Source organism: Canis lupus, chromosome 13, assembly GCF_003254725.2.
Source record: "Canis lupus dingo isolate Sandy chromosome 13, ASM325472v2, whole genome shotgun sequence".
NCBI lineage: Eukaryota > Metazoa > Chordata > Mammalia > Carnivora > Canidae > Canis > Canis lupus.
In genome coordinates, this window is record NC_064255.1 from 14,174,305 (window position 1) to 14,197,306 (window position 23,002).

At 34.1% G+C, this 23,002-nt stretch overlaps 1 long non-coding RNA gene across 2 annotated transcripts; it reads right to left on the reverse strand.

Annotated features, from left to right (window-relative positions):
* Positions 1-4,750: 4,750 nt before the first annotated feature.
* LOC112662030 (uncharacterized) lies at positions 4,751-22,564 on the reverse strand. 2 transcript variants are annotated; one of them, XR_004814942.2, is made up of 4 exons: positions 22,494-22,564; positions 21,805-21,994; positions 8,565-8,697; positions 4,751-4,867 (listed from the first exon to the last, which is right to left on the reverse strand). It is a non-coding gene; the product is annotated as an uncharacterized LOC112662030 (long non-coding RNA). The 2 variants fall into 2 exon arrangements; XR_003138178.3 differs by lacking the exon at positions 4,751-4,867 and adding an exon at positions 6,806-6,970.
* Between the last annotated feature and the right edge of the window lie 438 nt (positions 22,565-23,002).

Below are 23,002 nucleotides of genomic sequence, written 5' to 3' on the forward strand. Positions count from 1 at the left end.
CTGATCACTATGAAGACTAAACCTTTGTATATTAACTGTTTGGATTGAAGTACTTCTAAAAACAACTAAATATAAAATAGGCTTAAATAAAATAAAGGAAAATTACTTTGCTTTTCAGCTACTCCCTGGACCAATAAGGTATCCCCATTATGTTCTATAAACATACTTGTTATTTAAAAGAATATATATCATCATTATAAACTTAGTTAATAATAATCCAAATGTAGATATATGAATTAACAGAATAGAATACTAAGCCTAGCAATAAATTATATTCTATTGTATGATAATATTTCATTTCAGATAAAGAAAGCATTGCATTTTATTATATAATAAGATTTTGTTTTGGATAAAGAAAGACGATAGTTAAGTAAAGACATTATTAGTAGAGGGTGTTGAGAGGTCTTGCTTGAAATCTGAAAAAATAAATTAGATGACCCATATTTCAGACATAATGCTGATATTAATTTAAAGAGATTATTCAAAAAAATTGTCAAAAAAGGGAAACTAACATATATTTGTAAAAGAATGAAATAATCAAATAACTTTATATATGACAGATATGACCTTAGATATGATATGATTGTTTTAAAACCTGGGGTTATGAAAAATCACAATGAATCATTATACAACTTATTAATAGTTATATGTATTTAATAAAAATATATATTTTTAAAGCACATAAGTGCCTAGTAGGTGACCGGGCAAAGAAGATGACAGGCAGTTTGCAAAGAGAAAAACAAAATTAAACTAAACTAACAAAGAAGAGGTGAATGGTTAATGTTCATAGTCATCAAATAAAGTGTAGATTAAACATAGTATAATTTTATACTTCTTTAGAAAAGTGGATCCTAATACTAACTATGGGCAGGGATTAGTCAAATAGGTACACTATATGTGGTTTTTACTGGTTCCTATGTGTACAACACTGGAGGGAAAGCAGGTTATGAAAATGAATTAGAAACCATAAATGTTTCATAACCTTGACATAGGAACTGGTTTCCAGGAAACTATCTTAAGAAAATAATTTAAAGAAAGAAAAGAAAACCTGTAGGGGAAAACTTCTCATGGTATTAATTTAATTAGGACAACTATTAATAGCTTAGACATCAAATATATATGTGAAATTAAGTTAAATTACCCCTTTAGGCAGAAATTCCTTCTCTTTATTCTCCAACTGTATATTTCAGTCATCTAGCTGTAGCATCATTTAATTCAGGAATGGTTTTCTGAAACCTTCAACCTGTCCCTACCCTTTGATTCAGTCCTGACTTATATGTCTTTTCTACATGGCTTCAGAGTATCCTGTGAATGACTTAACCTTCATTAGAGCTTTCATTTAGACATATTATTGCCTCAGTTCCTCTATTTGGAAATGCAAAGCTATTTTCAAGATTTATGGGGAAGCATACATTTTCATGTTTAGCTCTGGGCTACTGCTCCATGATAGCTATCTTTGTCCAGACAAAAATGAGGGGAAAATCCTTTATTCCACAAATGTCCACTAACCATCTGGTATCTTTTACAGTGGTTTTGAGTTTACACTTCAGGAAAGTGAATATTTCAAATTGTTTACAGAAACTCTTACTCTGCCTTTCTACCATTCCAAGGAATTTCCATCACTCCTTCCTTCACTCAGCATAGTTGTCTGACATGTAATCTATGTAGCATTTTCTTCACATACCAACTGTCCTTTCCTTCTTGTGATCAGAGTCCAATTTTTCTCACTGTTTAATTTTCTCAGGCCAACTCATTCTGCTTCTCCCTTCTTAGCTCACATAGCCATATATCCATGTCATTGTGGTGTCATTTTTTTGCCTCAATTATTTTATAAAGTTATTTTTCTAAGCAGAAAATTATAAAATAACATATTTACCATCTATGTGTTTTTACATTTATTAATTGTACATATGTGTTTACCTGTCACTTCTCTTATTCATTATGAATTCAGTAGAATCAGATACCACTCTTTTGTTACTCATAGCATCTCAAAAAATGCTTTTTATAGGTGTTCAATAAGTATTTTTTTAGGTGCTCAATAAGTACTCATAAATGATAAATAAATGAGCAATATTCTGGGCGATTTTTTTCCATTTTTATTTGTTTTCATTTTATTAATTTCATTTTTGTTTTATTGATCTCCAGGCAGATGTCATGTGTTCTTTGTTATATAAAAGAAATTAATAAAAACATATAATGATTAAAAATACATAGTATATGTAGAAAATGCTGTGGAGAATTCACCAAGAAGTTTCAGATAAAACTACCGTCTTCTGATCAATGACACAGCACAGAGTAATGATTCACTACTCTGTTTAGAAAAACATGATCTCATAAACTTTAAATAGAAAGTGGTATTATTGACATAAATACATACTAAATTCAAATGGAAAGCTACCTAGATTTTGAAACTTAAACCCATTTTTGTTGTGATTCAGCATACACCTAAAATTTGCTAAGAAAGTTGATTGTAAGTGTTCTCACCACATACACACACACACAATTATAACTACATGAGGTGATGGATGTGTTGATTAACTTGATTACAATAGTCATTTCACAATGCACAGTAAATCATAATGTTGTACACCTTAAAAATCATGTTATGCAATGTAAATATATATAATTTTTTATGTGTGAATCGTGCCTCAATAAAGCTGTGGGAGAAAGGAGCAAAGAGGACAGGAGAGGAGAGGAGATAAAAAGGAAAAGAAAAGAAAAATAAGAGGATCCTGTTCCCCAAATCAACACTCAACTGCCATGGACGAAGAGGGCGTAGTTGTGGGATTTCAACTTGTTATATATCACTTTTATGTTGTTGTTTTTTTTTTTTTAAGCAGTGAATTTATAAAATTGATAAATTGGCCTTTTGAAATTTTTATTTATCATAAAATAATAGATATAAATTTGGGATTGCTATTTTAGGTTTCATTCTAACTAAAAGAAAATTTCAGTGATACTGAATAAAACCAGGGATTTTCATTTCCAGGTTATGTTCTGACACTAAATAATTTACTTCAATCAATAAATTAAACCTTTTGGGCCTAAGTCTCTTCATCTTAAAATGAAAATCTTGGGAAAAGAATAAATGTCAGATTTATCATTTTAGTGTGCTTTTTAAGGTCTCTCATAATGCTTAGAAAGTTATGCTTAATATATATATATATATGTATATATACAACTTTCTCTCTTTTTCTCTCCTTAAGTAAAACTTTGAAAAATTATATTTGGTATTTATTTGCCTAGTGAATAAGATTTTGTAGAATTAACAATAAAAATAATATTTTTATTATTAAATTATTAGTGCTTTATATAGATAGGATTATCTATATGCAAAGGATTTTTTTTTGCAAAGGATATTTTAAATTGAGAATTCTAGCTATAGGGATGCCTGGGTGGCTCAGTGGTTGAGCATCTGGCTTCAGCTCGGGGCATGATCCCAGGGTCCAGGATTGAGCCTGAGGAGCCATTGGGCTCCTTGTGGGGAGCCTGCTTCTCCCTCTGCCTGTGTCTCTGCCTCTGTGTGTGTGTGTGTGTATCTTGTGAATAAATAAATAAAATCTTTTTAAAAGAGAAAGAAAGAGAAAGAGAGAATTCTACCTACAGTTGCATCATCTTTTTAAAGATTTTTTATGTATTTGAAAGAGAGAGCACAAGAGGGAAGAATGGCAGGGAGAGGAAGAGCCAATTCAGTGCTGAGCACAGAGCTCCACATAGGGCTTGATCTCATGACCCTGGGATCACAACTTGAGCTGAAACAAAGAGTCTAATAGACTTCACCACCCAGGTGCCCCATAGCTGAATCATATTTTTATTTTATTTTTCTATTGAATTTGATCTAATTTAGTTATATGAAGTCTATAGTATCTTATATACTTGTGCATTGTATTTTGAAGAAACTCTAGCACATATTCTACACAAAGGTTTTTTTGTTAGCTTTCTATTTTTTCCTATATCCGAACGTTTAAAGACATTACTCATATAAAAAAATATATAGGGGATCTTGAGTGATGTAATGGACAGTATTCTCAGCAACAGTTATAAAATAAGAGTTGAAACTTGTTCCCATAGGGCTATTTCTTGTACAACCCTTAATAAATGCAGAGTGTCTAACATTACAACTCAATAAAGGTGATTCCGTTATGGAAGAAAATAGCATTTATCGAATGGCCATAATGTGCCAGACATTCTACATTTATTACCTCAATAATTTTGCTATCATTGAGAGATGGATAGGACATCCCAAAAGAGAAGTGGAGAAAATGCCAAGGTAATGGATCTAATATTGGACAGCTTGGGACCTGAATTATGATTCCAAAGTCTGACTTTCCACATAATCAAAGCATCTCCTGCTTGGTCTGAGCCAGTGTTCTCCTTCTGGTATCCTGATTGGTTAATGATTGTACTTAGCAGTCCAGGAAGGGTGGATCACCTTATTTATTGATATCAAATTTTAGACTCCATCAGGGCTTGTTGAGATTGCTAGGCTTTACTGCCAGAGATTCTGATTCAGCAAGTCTGTGGTGGGGTTCTTGAATTTTCATTTTTAACAAGTCACGAGGTATTGGAACTGCTGTGGTTATGGGCACCATGTTTTTAAAACAACTAGTTTATATGAATGCACACCAGTATATAGAAGATGGTTCCAAAAAGGGAACTTAGGATGCTTAAAAGAATTGATAAGCTACCATGGAGATAGAAAACTCATATCAATAATGATAATAACAATAATAATGATAGTATATAGCAAGGGAATTATTGTGTACTTTATTGTGACATATAGAGCAAGGATTAGTTACTGTTGAGTGCCTACTAGGTAACAGGTATTCAGGTAAATGCTTGACGTGGAAGGTAGTCTTCAAGATACCTACAAAGTAAATAAGCATAGGAAAAGTGACAGAGCATGAGTATAAGTTTTTGAAGGGTGGAGTTTGTTAGTCAACAGTCCATTTGCACAAAGAACCCGGGCAGCGCTCTGTGGAAGAACCAGAAGTACAGACAGCATCCATTGCCTTGCTGTTGAGGCTTCTTTTAATAAACCTCTGACTGCAATTATTCTGGTTTGTCTTCTTGCCTACTATTAGTTTCATTTAGTTGCCTTTAATTTTGTTCAGTTTAGTTTTAGTCTTCCCAGAGAAAGAAGTGAAAAAGTTTTTAAGTAGCTGCTCTGCCTAAAATATATATTTTTTCCTTGCACGTCCATATCACTCTCCTCTAGCTCACCTTTTATTCTTAAAAGCTTTCCTTTTCTCTTGTCTTTCTCAACCTTAAATTAGTGTTCTCTAGAGTTTTATGTTCAACCCCTATTTTCTCTATAAACCCCTCACATTTCTAACAGTTCTAAAATATAACCCTTTCATGATTGGTCATGTATTTATGCTTTTGAACTTTCTGATTAATTTTCCTGGGCCATCCTTTATCTTTCTATCCATCCAGAATATTAGTCTTCAGCTCAATTGTCACCCCTATAATGTGACCCCAGTTTCCTTTAAAAATTTCCCTGTGATTTCAAATATTTGCAAAGATCTTGAATATTGTCTGCATCAATTTGTACATTTATCTGTCTATGTATTTATGTTTCTAGTCTCTCAAATGACCTTGAGGAGCAGCTCTCATGTCTTCTTAATTTTTGTGCCCTTCCCTTCATGACTTCAAAGAATATCTGCTCCATCTGAAAAATGTAATGAATAAATGGTTGATATCACGAGTCACAAATAATAAATATGTTCTCAGTACTGCACAGGAAAAGCCCTAAATAGGAATAACTAGCATAATGGAAGTGGTCACTTACTTCACCATCTATATTATCTAGATCTAGACTGCTATCTAGAATATTCCCCTACATTGCTCTAAACCTTTGGATTTTGAGGCTGTTTTGTTTTCTGTTTCACTGTCAAATTCATTCCGTTGCTACAAAAGCCCTGAGAATAAATCTATTTGTGGTGAGTAGACATTCACCTTTTTTTTTAAAGATTTGATTTACTTATTCATGAGAGACACACAGAGAGAGGCAGAGACATCGACAGAGGAAGAAGCAGGCTCCACGCAGGGAGCCGGATGTGGGACTTGATCCCAGTACTCCAGGATCACACCCTGGGCAGAAGGCAGATGCTCAACTGCTGAGACACCCAGGCGTCCCTGTAATGTCCATTATCTAAAGGATTACTCAAAGAAGTAGATAGAGTCAAGATTGAGTCATAAGGAGATACAGAAATATAGGAAAACTATTAATGAAAATCCAGCAGGAATAATGTAGAACCAAGTTCATGAATGTGCAACAAATATATATTAATACAAAGATGACTTAGAAGCAATGGTATAATAATGGGTGACAGAGTCTCAGACATGGTGATAGGGATTTAGAACCAGCTATTCTACAACAAGTTTAAGAGTATAGACTCTTGGGTACAGGTACTAAGACAGTGTGATCAAATGTAGGCTTGTCTTGTTTTGTGGCTCACAAGTGAATCTTCCCTATCTAATATTAGCATATTAGCATGTATCTCTAGATTCGTGTGCAGAAGGTGAATGAGATAAAACTCCTAGGTAATGATTAGAGGGGAGAAATGTCAAAGAACTCAGGTATATCTTGTCATCTTTTCTTTCGTTGTTATGCGCATAGCACATGGGTTTAAGGTAGAAAGATCTAGATCTTATTCACTTTTATGGTCATGTATGTAGCAAATGGAAGATTCTCAACAAATCTATTAAAAAATAAGTAAATGAATATTTTTTTTCAAGTGGCTTCTCACCAAAATACATTCAACTCAGTTTTCTTAATCAAAGGGCCAGCAGTTCTCTCAATTCAACATTTTATTTGTTTGTTTGTTTTCATTTGGGCACTTTTAAGCTTGCAGTAGTTTCTTAGGAAGCTGTTGCACAATTTTCTGGTGAATTATAGGCTTGGGATGACTTTGAGAGTTCCTTGGATCCATTATTTTGCCTCAAGGCAGTATTGGGACTAAATAAACTGAAAGAAAGTATGGAAAAATTCACAGTTTTCCCTAAGAAGTTAGTTGTTTTACATCACAAAATAGCATACTTCATGGTTGTCTTTCCTTTTTGATTGGTATTAAAGTATTTTACATGGTTACTTTTAATTGTGTATGTTAACTGGGTTAAACCATGTCATTATAAAATAATTGTCATTTTTTTCTGACTTCAGACATTTTCTCATGGCTAAATTTCAGGTAGTATTAAATTCACCATCACCCAGAGATGTAATTTCACTTCTTGAAGACACACAATATCAATGTTCCAAAATAGCATTGTAAAATAATTGTTTCTGATTGGCATTGATTACTCTAAATAATTGTTTCTTCTCTATGGGTTCTGAAATCACTATATGACATGCTCAACTGTGTAAGAACAAGCTAAAACTGCAAAAAGAAATGTTGGCAAAAATTTTAGAAATAATTAAGAATTATGTAAATAAATGTGTCTTCTGATCAGTTTATTATTTCATGAAAAATAATATATTTTATGTATATTATGGAGATACATATATGCAATATTGTATAAACATCAGACCCAAGGACTTTACTTGTGATATGTATTAATTATACATTAAAATATCAATTGCAGCTGTTGTACCCAAACTATTTAAACATTTCAAAAGAATATAGTTTATTTCTGGTACTAAATTTTTCTTGACCCTAGGTATACAAATGCAAGTAAAGCCAAATTAGTGGTCATAACCTTTACTGTGGAAATACACAAATAGTTAACTTTAGCATTATTTTGTGAATAAGTAGAGATGTATGTATGGATGGATTCCTAAGCCAGCACAGGAATTCTTAAATTGTCCTGGGTTGGGGTAGGTTGGTAGAAAAGGATCACAGTAGATTTTAAGGAAAATGATAATCTTTAGCTGAATGTTGAATAAGCAAGAATTAGCCCAAAAAGTTCATCTATCCATTTTTCCACATTTCTATGTCTACTGCCACTGTCTAGCCAATATCCTCATGTACTTATATTATTTAAAAAGCCTTTTAGTCTCTTGTGTCTCCACAAATTATTATTTCTAAGGCTGCCAAAAAGATTACATCGTTAAAATGTATATAAGACAATGCCTGTACCTAAATGTTTTCAAATGGCTAAAACATGAAATAGAATCCCAATGCTTTATGGCCTACATAATGACTAAAAATATTCTTTAAAAATATGGCCTCTGCGTACTACATCTTTTTTTTTACTGTACTCAGGCAATCTGACTTTTTTTCTCCTTCTCAAAAACTTAAAATTTGTTTCCTATTTATAGATTTTAGATTTATTTCTTCCTCTGCATTAATTTATAAGTTTCTCATGGCTGACTTTAGGAGGTTTTAAATCCTTCCCTCTCCCCTTTTTTTTGGCATTCCTACTATAGATAGGTTTCTGGCTTGGCCTCCTGAATCAGGGGGCTGGTTTGACAAATGAGTGTACCAGTAGTGATGCTGTGTGACATCTGAGGTCTTTTTGGCTGGATCATTCATACTTTGGTGTTAAGCTGTTGTGGAAGAAATCCAGGTTTTGTGAAAATGCATTATTTTGAGGAAGCAAAAACACATGGAGAGTCCACTTACATTGTAATCAGCAGTAAAGGTCTTTAAGTCATCCCAGCCCAGGTACCATAAATGTGATGTATCTTTAAATCACTGCAGTTCTCAACCATTCAGCCATCCCAAGCTTTGAGCCCTCCAAGTTGATGTCAGAGATCTGAAACAGAGAGCAAATCATCCCATTGTGTCATGTCTGAATTTTCCACAAAGTTCATTTGTATAAAAATCAGTTGTTTAAGCTATCACATTTTGAGATAATTTGTTATGCAACAGTAACAGGTATATCATATAAATCTTGTTGCAATAATACCTCCTCAGATGGACTCCATCACCAAATTTCATTAAACATAATATTCATATCCATACTATTTATTATAGCCAAAGGCTGAAAATAGCTCAAATGTTCATCTATAATTGAATTAAATGTTGGTATATTTACACTGTGGAGTATTATACAGTAATTAGAATGGAAAACGTATACTTACATGCAAAATATCAACAAATTATCAAAAAATGTTGAACAAAGTAATTGATGCAAAAGAATACATTTTATGTGAATCCTTTTATTTAAAATAAAAAAAACAGTAAATTACTTCTTGTATAACTATTTATTGTAAAAATGACAAAAGGGCAGCTTCTGGCGTACTGGTAGTATTGCTATTTGGGTCTGGTTACAATTTGTACACTCTATGCATAGTATACAACAAGTTTAAATAGCTTTCAGCTATTTCTTATTTTTATAATATATTCTTTTTTTCTTTATAATATAACTTATTGAGAATTATCTGGTATTATTCAATTAATTTCATTTATGATTCCTTGTTACCCTCCTAGAATGCATTGACGGTAAGAATTATTCTGTCCTATTTATTTTTTTTATGTCTTTGTCAGTTGAATTGAATTAGTGTCAAACTATAAAATATTAATATTGTGTAATCTTTTGTAAATTATTTTTTAAGAATCTATTATATTATTTTATATCAATTTAGAAACATTTAAAAGGAAGAGCTAATTGGAGAGAATCATGGTAGATTCTGTAATTGAACTCAAGAGTATTTAACCTTTAAAATCATAAAAACGTATTGTTAAAACTACCGTGTCACATCCCAATTAACAGAATTAAATCATTGTTTTATGCTAAAATTGCAAGTTTTAAATGTAATATCACAAATTGGAACATCTTCAGAGTAAAATAACTAGGAAACGAAAACAACTCCAAAACATATGTTGTGCAAAAGTACTGAAGGTTACCAACTCTCACTTATTATAACTCTATCTCCTGTTTTGTGCCTCTGTGGATTCTACTTTATTTAAACAGCATGACAGAGCTTTCTGTTCTCCTAAACAGAAAACTCATAGTGATTTATTAATTCAACCATTCATTAAAGACAAAATCTTCACCCAGGCACTTAGCACCTGAACTTTGATCTCTGTCTCCTCATGTCATGGAGTATCTTGGAGAGAATGCTGGATTCTGATTGGTTTCCTTCTGCCCTATATTCTTGAGGATTGCATTAGGCTATAATTTGGGACAAAATTAGGATTTACTTTGCTCATTTCCCTTTACTCAGCAATTAAAATTCTGTGATGTCTTTCCAAAAGTTTTTTAGTTGTTTGAAATACAGTAAGTCAGGTGCCCATTATTATTTTACAGTTGGATGCAGAATTATCACCGTAGTGTTAAAGGTGTAATTTTTGCATTTATATAATGTCTGTCTCTATCCTTAGACTGCAATAACCAGAATAGAGCCCTACCATTTTTAAAAAATAAAAACAAACAAACCAATAAAAACACTTGTTAACCCGCATCTTGCACACTGCCTGATATGTGGAAAGTAAATATATGTTGAATGAATGCTTTAAAATAAATGGCTTTATGTATCCAAAAGATTGCACTATTTCACACCATTATTCATTGAGTTATCACAGGCAAATATACTTAAAGAGGATGAGTAGTGTACCTAGTTACTCCATATATTTATTAGGTACTAAGTCTCACCTTGCTACAAAGCAAATGAAAGTAATATATTTCTTGCCACATTTATATTTGTATTTAATTTCACAATAACCCTATGTAAAATTATTATACTGATAAGTGAGAGTCATAGAATTTGCCATTTGTCAAAATTTGTACAATTGATGAGTGTCAAGATCTTAATATTAAATTATTTCTTTTTGCTTCAGCACACTACCGAAATTATCTCCAACTACATTGGCATGATTTGGATCAAATATACCATTCATTGCTTGGTACTCTTCTTGTAAAAAAAAAAGTTATTTTTTTCACGTTCATGATTTCTTCAGACTAGTGTATTTTATGAATGTAAATGTATTAATTATATGAAATTATAATTATTTTTCCAACCATATTGCAACTCTTTGAATGGCAAGAATCAATCCATAATGCCCACATCCTTATATATGTGTGAAATATAAGTAGTTGCTATATTAACTGATTATATAACATTAGATTAGAATTGTTATACCATTCATTGTTGCTATATATATTTATGCAATAAAGGTATATCTTTGTATCTCATGTTTACCCACAACTAATAAAATTCCATCTGCCCCTTCAAAAAAAAAAAAAAAAGAAACGAAGGAAGAGAAAGGAAACAGAAAAGAAAAAAGAAAAGAAAAAAGTCTGATATGCTTAAAACCAGGGAGATTTATAGGTATGCCATATATAAATACAATTCACATTCTTTTGGATCTTTTTAAGTTTTTACTTAAATTCCAGTTAGTTAACATACAGTGTCATATTAGTTTTAAATGTCCAATATAGTGATCTAATACTTTCATACATTTGGTGTTTATCACAAGTCTACTCCTTAATTTCCATAACCTATTTCACCCATTCCCCCCACCACCTTTTTTGGTTCTGATTATAGCATCTGTGCCATTTTCTTCTTCTGATCTAGACAGCTTTCATATTGTATCTGCAGAAAGCTCGTCTACTAGTGGGAACACTTTGCACCCTAGTGACTACTGTAATTGTATACCGGGAGGTTATTAATGTCTAAGGTAAGAAGACCTATCTCCAATGCTCCAAATAATACTTCTTTGCCTTCCTTCTTTGGCATTTATTATTACTGATGAAAATTCATGCTGAGCCAAGGTATGTGTGAGATTTTCTCTTCCCATATGATTGCTTGCTTATAAACTGGCCTTGCTACTATTGAATCAGACTTGTGGGAATTACAAAGATATACAATTTGGACTTAAACTAGGAATATAAATGCCTTCCATATAAACAGAAAGATAAGTGTCAATGTGCCATTCTGAACTATTCTTTTGTATATATTCAATTTCTTGGAGTAGTTTTTCTGACATAATCAAAAAATAGAGCAACATGAAAATTTAAAACTGATAAAGATAGGTGAGTGGGACTTATTATGAATTTCTTCTCTCATTCAAATATTTCCTTATCTACAAAGCAAAGTTGGAAATATCATCCATCAGATTATCTCAAATTTTCCATATGATTTAATTAGTCTGTTAATGTAAACTTCTAAATGTGCATACTTCTATTTTTACAGGAAAGGCTTATATAAAAAAGAAGGTCTCTGTTTAAATTAACTAAAGTCTTTCATCAATCTCTGCCCAAATGTGCACAGGAGAACACTAAAACAAATAGCCTTTATGTGATAGTACCATGAATTCTGGGGAGAATCAATAAATATTCATTGCAATATTAATTGAGTCATTTGAAGTGAATACACATAGGGCACTTCCTGGGTGTCAGTTGCTTAAACTATTCATTTATTGTCAACCTAAGATAAAAAAAAATAGGCTTACAAGACAACTGCGAAACAGAAGCACAGTACAAGATGTAAATACTTGGACGTTCTTCAAGGCAAAATAAGTGTAACGTTTTGTAGATTCTTAAGCATGTGGGACTGACTTCAAGAAATCTATGTACTCTCTAAAACTGCATGTAAATATTTAGGTATAAGTAACAGCTGCATTTCTCCGAAAAGAGGTCCACTGCTTTTAAAAAGCCCTCAAATAAGGTCATATGTCATTATTCTATTTTATTAATTGTATAATGATCCCATAAAGGTCTATTTCATCAGCTTATATGTATGTCCCACATACAATAATGGATCAAAAAATAGGATACTTGCATTGTTATTTCTCATCTAGAATAGGTGAATGGAGAAAGTCCTATTGTTTCCAAATCCATGTTTTCTAGTTATTGGAAAAACCTCATGTTGATTTAGTGTGCATACCATGAAAAATCGGATAGGTTATATACTTTGCAACATATGGAACTTGGGTAATACTGGGGAGAGTAAATAAAAAAAAAGAACACCAAAGCACTCTTGAAGTAAATAAATAAATATAGAAAATGAAAATCATCAGAAACATTATGGACAGGCTTAAAAGTATAATAAAACAAATACATAAAAGTGGCTTTTGGCAAGATGACATTTATTGAAAACAGATTTCATGTAAAGAAGGTATCATTTAACTTTAATTGGTTACAATAAAGAAAAGAGTTGAATAAGTGGAACTGAAAACTATATAAACATGTAATAACAGTATGAATAAACTCCTGAATTACTGCCTATGAGGAAGGAAAGGAACTCAGCAGCACCTCATTCAGAGGAATGAGGCAGTGTGAGATCTCTGATGCAGTGTTCTGCCTTGGGTAAAAAAGAGGAACTTCTACAGAGCTTCAGCAGAGGTTCAGCTAATATCAGGCAGAGCTGATGAAAAATGGTTTTAGGAAGAGGAAAAATTGTTCTTTTGATTATGAGCAATTGATTCCACAATTTGATCGTGTTTAGAGATTTGGGGCAGATTAGTTGTAAGAGTTACGGTCATGGGCGAGAGGGGTAGAAAGGAGCAGCTTCAGAGGCTAAGGGAATGTGAAAGCCACAGGGAATATCTCTTCTGGTTAATAGAGATTATGTGTCATCCCTCAACCGCCCCAACGTTTGTTCAGATCTGCTGCTGACGGCAATCTATAACTCAGTGAGAACTGTCATCATGTCTTCTGGTGATTTTTGTCTTTGCAGCTGCATTTCGATCATATCAGTGAGTGGCTAGAAACATTCAAGTCTCTGGAGGAAAACTAATAATGGACAATAGAGAAAACAAGTGTTGACTTGATAATTACCAGAAAGTCCTGGACAAGACCTGTTAGCCAAGGTTCTGTTACTATTGGTATTTGATAAGAGAATAGTTCTTACCTCTACCCTGAGTCGGTAGAAGGGGAACTTAGATATCTATACATTTGCAAAAACTTCTTCATCCTCTTGATTTACCCAGAGAATCAAGATTAGAAGAAAAACTTCAAAATCTCATTTTAACAATAAAAATTCTTAAGGCAACATAATGGGATAATCATATCCTTAAAAATCAAGTCAAAAAAGACAAAAAAAAGTATAGAATTAGTGATTTCTGTCTTTTGGGGGTTTTATCCAAATGTCGGAGCTATAATACCACAGTCTGCTGCTTGGTCTAACGTTTGATCTAATCATCGGACTGACTCATGTAGATATTGCTGATTTAATGCTCATACAATGACTACTACGATGGGCTATATATTTTGTAATATATGGAACCCCAGCAATACTAGGGAAAGGAAATGAAGAAAATGCTGACCTGATGCTGACGACTTCTAGAGAAACTTGAGGTATGTTCAGTTTTAGATCTCCTATTGGTATAGAAATCCAGGAAGTGGTTGTATGGTATCTTTTTAACTGGAAAACATGAATGCCAAGATGGGTTTCCTGGAGTTCCACTGAACTGTGTGGTAAATAGTACATGATAAGTATTTTTCAGTGAGGCTCAAGATTGGTCTTACATTGCTGTTATGGTCAGTAAACCAGGACTCTGGGCCAAAGGTCATGCCTTGATTCCTGTGATTTATCCTAGGGAGAAGCCACTGGAACTTTCTGATGATATGTTTGGGGATACTATATTAAATGTCTACTGATTTATCCATATTTAGTTATATTTGAAATTGCAGAATGAAAGACAGAGGATGAGATCTCCAGTTGTGTGGTGTCTTCACATGGGGATAATCTGTGATGTTACTGTTGATCGGAAGGTTTTGAGAGCTGGAGAAAGGCAACTGAAGTTCCCTATTTAGTCTTGTAAGTTTCAGCTTCAGTGGTTAATGCACTCACTCAGTTTTCTCTGAGGACTTAGGTAAGAGACAGAGATATTTCTTGGTTAAAGGCAGAGCCTCATAGAATTTCTTTATTATTATTTCAAAAAAATGGATTTCTTTCTCAACATATTTCTCAATATTTCTATTGTCAGAACAGTTGCTTTAGGCAGGGAACACCTTTTGCCAACCAGAAAATAAGTAAACCGATAATGAATTTGAAAAACATAGGGAAGATTGTATCTGAATAAACCCATTTTAGATATTCAAAAGGCCTACAGGTTTTAACTCCTGTCCATGTCTAGCCTGTATAGTTTTCCCAGAACTTGAAAAATGAGAACTGCCCCAGGATCATTCTTTTCACTCTTACTGAAATTTCCCCATTAATGCTCATTTATGATGGTTCTCAATTGTTTTCTTTCCACAGTGGAAAGGAAGTAACATTGCAAGACATTGTCTTAGCATTTTAGGGTAGACCAAGTATTTGTCTTGTTGCCACCAAAGACCATCTGGTTGGAACAAACAATGTGATCTTTTCCTGTGTGGTATTAGAGAATCAAGTGCTTGAGATTAGAGTTGACTCAAGTCTCAATTGACTCTACTCAATGCCAGTAGTCAAGAGTTACTTTGCGCCTTGATTTTTGAACTTTGTGGCTAGCATAAAGCTTGTATAGCATAGTAACCATCTAAAGAAATGCCTTTTGTTTCTTGAATTTGCTTTATTTGCTTTACAGTATGTGCCTCCCACTTATGATGGCCAATGCCTTTGGAGGAAACATCTAGGAGGGCTTTTACATGATTATGATATTTAATAGAGGTAGCACCTGCAATTAAGAGGCTGTGTTGCTTTTTTTTTAAGATTTTATTTATTTATGAGAAACACAGAGAGGAGAGAGAGAGAGAGAGAGAGAGAGGCAGAGGCACAGGCAGAGGGAGAAGCAGGCTCCATGCAGGGAGCCCAATGCGGGACTCGATCCTGAGTCTCCAGGATCAGGCCCTGGGCTGAAGGTGGTGCTAAACCGCCGAGCCACTGGGCTGCCTGGCTATGTTGCTTCTAAAGCAGTATAAAATCATTAGCTACTTGAAGAGATTATCTGATGTCTGTATAGACATTTCCTGTCTACTCTCTAGATAACTGATCATTTTAGTAAAAGCTACAATCTGACAAACCAGTGCAGATTTGGCCCCCAGAACCTGGATTTAAGCAATTTGAGTTGTTGTGCTTGCAAATTCAGATTAAAAACCTCTATATTCTGGATGCCTGGGTGGCTCAGAGGTTGAGTGTCTGCCTTTGGCTCAGGGTCTGATCCCGGAGTCCTGGGATCGAGTCCCACATCGGGCTCCTTGCAGGGAGCCTGCTTCTCCCTCTGCCTGTGTCTCTGACTCTTTCTCTGTGTGTCTCTTATGAATAAATAAAATCTTTTAAAAAATTAAAAATAAAATGAAAAAAATAAAAACTTCCATATTCAACCTTCAGGTAGAAGCAATCCAAAAGGAATTCTAAATCTGAGTTGTCTAAGTAGATTTCAAGCAGGTTTGAAGCCAAAAAATTCCCAGTGAGTGCATGAATATCCCAAGGTATACCATCCACTGCAAGAAGAAAATAATCTGTAGGGTTTAGAATCTTACAGCAATGGATATGAATATGTATAAAGATAAGAAGGATTTTGTAAGAGTTCAGTCTAGTAGAAGGAAATGTCTGCATGGTATGAGGGACAAAGAGGTTGTGTGGGGATGTTAAGAATTTACTTGTTAGAAGTCTTAGTTAACTTGGATGTTGCCACAATTATGCCTGAATAAGAGGATAGGCTTTTGCTGCAGGATCCAAAAACAATGGGTCTCTGATTTTTATTGTTCTGTTGAGATAGAACACAGAATCTCACCATGGTCTTTCATGTACCAATAGAAAGAAAGGTTCATGGCAATGTGGAAGCTCAAGAGTAAGGGAGTTTTAAAAGGGAGTGTTCTTTATTACAGAATGCAGCCTTTAATAAGTCTGTCCAGGGGCAAGACATAGTTTGTGAGAGTTTTTGTCAGGTCATGTATTGGGCTAGCTAATTCAAAAAAGTTAGGAATCCAATATCGGCAGCATCCAATGACCAGTATTCAAACAGTATTCTACAGAAGAATTATCCAAGGGGCTTTTGGTAATTAGCCAGAAAATTCAAGAATAACATTTAACCTTTGAAAAAGAAACACTCCAATACACATGGCAGGGGAGACAGACAGTGTCCGGTGGCAGTCCTTCAATAGTCTTGTTTTTTTTTTTTTGGTTTTTGTTTTTAAGATTTTATTTATTTATTCATGAGAGACAGAGAGAGAGAGAGAGAGAGAGAGAGAGAGGCAGAGATGCAGGCAGAGGGAGAAGCAGGCTCCATGCAGGGAGCCTGATGTGGGACTCAATCCAGAGTCTCCAGGATCAGGCCCTGGGCCAAAGGCAGAGCTAAACCGCTGAGCCACCCAGGCTGCCCCAATAGTCTTGTTTTTAAACAGCTGAGATCCTTAACAGTTCATGGTCTCTTGTATCTTGTTTCTTGGGCTCGGATGCTATCTTGTCAGATTTAAATTCTGAGACATTGGTAGGAAAGACATCAGATAGAAAATGATCAGTTTGAGACATTATTAAATTACAGTCTGGGGATAATTTTTCTGAATGTTCCAGAAAGAGGCTTTCTAGTCCATATTTAATAGTACTCTGCTGTATGCAAAATCAATCTATGCTGGGACGCCTGGGTGGCTCAGCAGTTGAACATCTGCCTTAGGCTCAAGATATGATCCTGGAGTTCTGGGATCAAGTCCCACATCGAGCTCCCTGCTAGGAGCCTGCTACTCTCTCTGCCTGTGTCTCTGCCTCTCTCCGTGTCTCTCATGAATAAATAAATAAGATCTTTTTAAAAAAATCAATCTATGCTAAAAACATTCAGCAAACAGAAAAGCATATCACTAGTGAAAAAGCCCAGAGGCAGGAAGTGGCTGAGACAAATGCTGAGTCCAAGGATCATTTGAGATTCTTACTTGTAAAATCTGTTCGCTACTCCAAGGACAAATGATGGAAAACCAATGACTCTTATGGTAGAAAGGCTAGACACAGTATCAAATAGAAACAGAACATTTTGTATTTGCAGTTGTGTTAAAATGTTTCCCTTTTTTTACTAAGGGAAATTGTAGGCTGACCAGGGCAACTAATACCTCATAGAGATGTTATTCTATCAAAGTTTGTCCTTTGTCTGCTTAGGGTCTGTCTTCCAAGTGAAGGCAGAATAATTGTTCTTTCAGTGACCGTTGCCTTTACGAAAACTATAGGCATATTTGTCTTTCCTGATTTAGACATGGACATGCGTTCATGCAAATGCCTGATCAGAGGAGCTATTAATTTATGTCTAACGTTTCTTTCCTTCTATATCAAACTATGTTCAAAGTGCACAATAATCTCTTGATGTTTCAGGATTAAGACCATCCACAAAGAAGGTGAGTAGGCCAGTTGTAATATTTTCTCCTGAATGAGAGTGCCATAGTCTCTGAAGGTAGAAGTGAAATAGCCTTTAAAGTCTGAGCTTTGGGCAGCCCGGGTGGCTCAGTGGTTGAATGTCTGCCTTTGGCCCAGGGTGTGATTCTGGGGTCCCTGGATCGAGTCCCACATTGGGTTCCCTGTGTGGACCCTCTTCTCCCTCTGCCTGTGTCTCTGCCTCTCTGTGTCTCTCATGAATAAATAAATAAAATTTGTATTAAATAAATAAATAAATAAATAAATAAATAAATAAATAAATAAAATCTGGGCTTTTACATTCTTCCCCTTTATAGAATTGGATATTGATCAATTAATACCAACAGCAAAAATCTCAGCATCAGATACTAAAGGGTAGTCTTCTCTTTTATACTCTTTTTCTATTCATCCTTGGTCAAACTTTGATACATATATTTGATGTCACTTGGGTTTCAATCCATCCTGTCTTCCTTAACCAGCTTTTTCTCATAAATCTTGTGTCTTTAAGATGATGGATTCAAGACTTGTTATAAGCTGCTAGAAAAATCCTATACTCTATGAACTTTCATTCTTCCTCATGAGGGTTTGAAAAGTTGTCAATTAAATTATACAAATCTATTTTTAAGCAGGCTTTAATGTCATAAGACAAGCAAGGTAGGTCTCATGTCTGACAATAGTATAAGAGATCAAGAAGAGATACTTCCCAATGAAAGGGTGTGGTAGAGGAAGGGGGAGAGGGTCCATGAAAGTCCTGATACAAAGTGATGGTGTGGGAGGCAGACTTCTAGATGGTCCACATGACCTCTTGATGTGATTTCTGTGATTATTTTACATCACAAAAGGGATTTTGCAGATGTAGAGGTTGCTGATCACTTAACTTTAATATAGGGAGAGTATTAGGGTGGACCTAACCTAACTATATGAGCCCTTGAAAATAGATATGTTCTTAGACTAGTGACAGAAGAGACAATCAGAGACAATTGAAGCTTGAAAGAAAATTAATGTACTGCTGCTGGGTTGGAAATGGAAGGTATTTTAAGAAATGAATGTAGGTGGATCTTGGAAGTTGAGAACAGCTGATAGCCAGCAAGGAAATGGGGACTTCATTCCTCTAACCATAAGTAACAAATTCTACCTATCACTGAATAAGCTTGGGAGTGGCCTCTTCCCTTGAGCTTCCAAATTAAAGTGCAGCCTGGCAAATAACTTGACTTTGGCCTTGTGAGGTCATAAACAGAGGACCCAATGGAGCCCACATGGAATTCTTACTTACAGATAAATGATGTAATAAATGGATGTTGTATTAAGTTGATAAGTGTGTGTTATTTTGTTATGCAGTAATAGAAAATTAATATGAATAGAGAAGAAGTCAAGGCATAAAGGCCCTGATGTATGGCCAACCTAGAGTTGACTCACAAGAAGAAAAGGAGAATTTGAGTTCTGATTTTAGATTCTTCATATTTTTATTAGCTTTTTATAAGGAGGCTTTCAAGAAAGCAATTTTAGAATTTCTCTGTCATTTAGAAGCCTCTTGATATAAAAAACTAACTATGTTGCTCATGGAATAATTGTAGTCGTCGAACCCTTTAAATCTAAGATGTGACATGGGTGAATTACTTTAATCTCAAGGTCCTGAAGTGCCACTGAGATTCTAAATTGTTGTTGATAAAATTCTATAATAGCTTCAATAGTTAGTGCATGACACCGTAACATTTATACATGTAAGATGCTGGAGATTGGGAGTTTCATTTACTGACTGTTGATCATCTATACTAAAATAAAAAGAACAAAAAAGATATATAAGAAGGTTCCATTAATTTCAGTTCAACATCTCACTTCATAACAAGTGCTGATTAGTGAAAATAATTTAAATCAAGAGGCCTATTCCAAGAACTCTAAAGAGAAAGAGTCAAATTTAGGCGGTGTTCAACAGAAGAATGTAGAGCATTGGTTAGAAGCAAGATCTGAGAAAGAAAGATAACAAAGGTATAGGTCCTGTGTATTTTAGCTTTGAAGAAATGACTTTGGCTTAGAAGCAGCAGATCCAGCCACCTCCACGCCACACCAAAAGCTGTAGAAGCAACATTAACTGGAGAGCTTCTAGGCAAGCTTCTAGGCATCAGCTTTAGTTCCAAATATCATGGCTTGACCATAACCTTGGGAAATAAAGGTAGATTGTAGCCAGAGGGAGCAGCTGAAGCTCAGCCAGTTTCCATAATAGTTGTTGTAGGACTGTTTTCATAGAGGGGATGGACTATTTCTATAACTGGATAGATGTTGTTTTAGCCATTTGGGTTTAGCAAAATGGTGGAAGGTGGGGTGGAATAGTTGTGGGGCCCAAGGTTACCAAGACTCATCATGGAAATGTTAAAATCTGTTAGGATCTTTCATAAACAAAAAGTTTATACGCAGTCCAGTGAGAAAATTTTGTGAATAATTTACAAAAAATATATATCACAAGCACACTGACCAATACCAAACCTATCTGTTTCTTTCTGTCCCTTTCGACTATGTGAATAGACTAATATCTGGAATAAAGTTCATGAAATATTGAGGTTAGTTATTTTGACTTAAGTTAACATGAGACCAATTTGTCATTTTCCCCACTTAGTTTATATGTTATTTATTACTAAGCATTGATCATTATTACCAGTAATATTAAAATTATATTGATTATAATTATATTGAAGACTTAATATTTTATAAAATGATTCAGTCAGTAAATGATGCCTAATTATGTTATTTTGATTTTAGTTGTTCTTGTTAACTTTATCAGTTTTATGCATTTTAAAATATTTTTTCATTTACATTTTTTTGGCCTTTATTTCTACATTCTTTTAATGAAATCATTTTCATCAATGCTTTTGACAATAATGGAAAGTGAGAATTTTAGTTTTTCATAAGTAGAGGTTGCATAGAAATATGCAGAGCTTCTAAAATTGGTATACATCTTACATATATTCTAAAAGCACACATAACAGTATAATTCCATAATCCATTTCTGGGGGAAAATAGCAATATAGTCATAGGCTTCCCTTGATTACAATGGAACTCTTCTCTGATGTCCATAGGCATGAGGAATTAAAATGTCTAAAAAGAAACATAATTTTTACCCTTAAAGATAGATTTCCTCTAATGAATACTTATCCAATCTGAAGAATATATCTGTGTGTTGAATGCCTATTTAATGACAGTAAATGAGAAATGAATGATTATTTATAAAATATATTTAAAAAGCTATATATCAATGTTATCAATAGTTTTTGGTAGACTAAAATTATCAACTTTCAAAAATCTCCTTGTTAACTGAATTTTATAATTTTATATTATAAAAGTCATTGTTTTCATAAAAATAGTAAAATAAACAATAGATAAAATGAAAATAAGAGGGATTTGACTATTTGTAAATAGTTTACTTTCTGAATACATGAAAAGCCAAATGTACCTTCTCACCACTTTTGTTGAAAGTTAGTTTGCTTTATATCATTTTCTTTGTTGAACATTCATAATTCATAGATTTTTTTTTAACTCAGAGTTTTCAGAATCTTTAAGATAACAAAGGAGTGAAAATAAATGTTTGGCTGAAAATGAATTAAAAACAAAGGAAATAAAAATAGTGTGAAATATACAAAATTCTTAAAAAATGGCATGGTACTTACAAGATGAATTGAGAGAGGATTGCCTGGGTGGCACACTGGGTTGAGTTTCTGCCTTTTGGTTTCAGCTCAGGTCTGATCCCAGAATCCTGAGATTTGGCCCCAAATTGGGCTCCAAGCTCAGTGTGGAGTTTGTGTTTCTCTCCTTCTCCCTCTGTCTTCCCCCACTCTTCTCATTTTCTCTCTCCCCTCTCTAAAATATATAAAATAAATTTTTAAAAATAGACGAAGAGTTACAAGATCATGCTATGCTAAACACACGCACACATTATACACACAAAATTAAAGAAAAAGTCATATTTTTTATAAAATTGTTCTATTTATGAAGTTGGTATTTTTACTCGAATTTAAAAATTAAAAAATGGTAAGCCTATTTCTTAAACCAAAGTGTAGACTAATGAAATTTTTAACATATTAATTATTTCTAGTAGTGTTAATTTCCTTCCAAGCACTTAATATTTGTTTAACCAGCCATCTTAGTATCTACATGAATAATTTAACATTAATTCAATATCAGTACGCTCAAAACGGACTAAATAATATATTAGCAACATTTCATGCTATCATTCCTACAACAGGATACTACAGATAAAATTAAGGCAAGAAACACACTGCGAGGGAAAATTCATAATAAAGAAGTTTTAAAATTTATTTTAAAATATTTTATTTATTTATTTGAGAGAGCCACATACCAGCTGGGTGAGGGGCAGAGGGACAAGCAGACTTCTAGCTGAGCATAGAACCCATCTCAGCTAGATCCCAGAATCCCAAGATTGTGACCTAAGTAGAAATCAAGAGCCAATTGCTTAACCAACTGAGCCACCCAGGTGCCCCAAGAAGTATTTGGATTTTGCTTTGATTTTAATGCTCTCTAATTTTCAGTAAACTACCCGAACTACTTGTTCTCATAGAGTGGGTAAATTGTATTTGACACACATGATGAATCTTTGACTCATAAAACAGGACACTTTCAGAATTCTCTATTTATGTCATTCAGATTATTAAAGGTGTTTTGGAAGTTATCTCTCCTAGCTTTCTTTTTGACTTAAAAACTTTCATTTTAGGGGATCCCTGGGTGGCGCAGCGGTTTAGCACCTGCCTTTGGCCCAGGGCGCGATCCTGGAGACCCGGGATCGAATTCCATGTCGGGCTCCCGGTGCATGGAGCCTGCTTCTCCCTCTGCCTATGTCAAAAAAAACCT